The following is a 581-nucleotide window of genomic DNA, read 5'->3' as shown; positions in this document are numbered from 1 at the left end:
CCCGGTTAGCTGTTAGCTTACCGCGCCACCGGCAGCAGAGGAGGTAATCACTGTCACCGGAGAGACTTTAATTCGGTAGTTAACGGGCTCGTCCGGTGACTCCGGATCAGACCGATCAGTGTGAGGATGCAGTAAAAGACTGTGAACATTAAAACGTCAGGTGTTTTAAACGGAGGCTCGTGGGGGAGGGGACACTGACGTGAACTGCTTGTTCTCCACAGAGACTCTGGTTCTGAATCATGGCGGTCCAGGTGTCCGAGTCCGACCAGATCAAACAGGTGAGTGGTTTGTATGTGGATCACCTGCATCATGATGATGATGATGATGATGATGTGGAGGTGTGTAGTTGAGGTCTCACGTGCGTCTCCTCTGTTTCAGTTTAAGGAGTTTCTGGGGACGTACAACAAGGTGACGGAGAACTGCTTCATGGACTGTGTCAAAGACTTCACCAACAGAGAAGTGAAGCCAGAGGAGGTAAAGATGCTGTGAACACAAACCCTGTAAACTTTCATCATCATCAATGTTGTTGGATACTTCCGGTTCTACCTGATGCCACAAACCACCAGGAAACACAGGTGGCA

This window comes from Seriola lalandi, unplaced genomic scaffold (genome assembly GCF_002814215.2).
Source record: "Seriola lalandi dorsalis isolate HSWRI2012SDOR001 ecotype SW California unplaced genomic scaffold, Sedor1 jcf7180002053644, whole genome shotgun sequence".
Taxonomy (NCBI): domain Eukaryota; kingdom Metazoa; phylum Chordata; class Actinopteri; order Carangiformes; family Carangidae; genus Seriola; species Seriola lalandi.
This window is presented reverse-complemented; position numbering follows the sequence as displayed.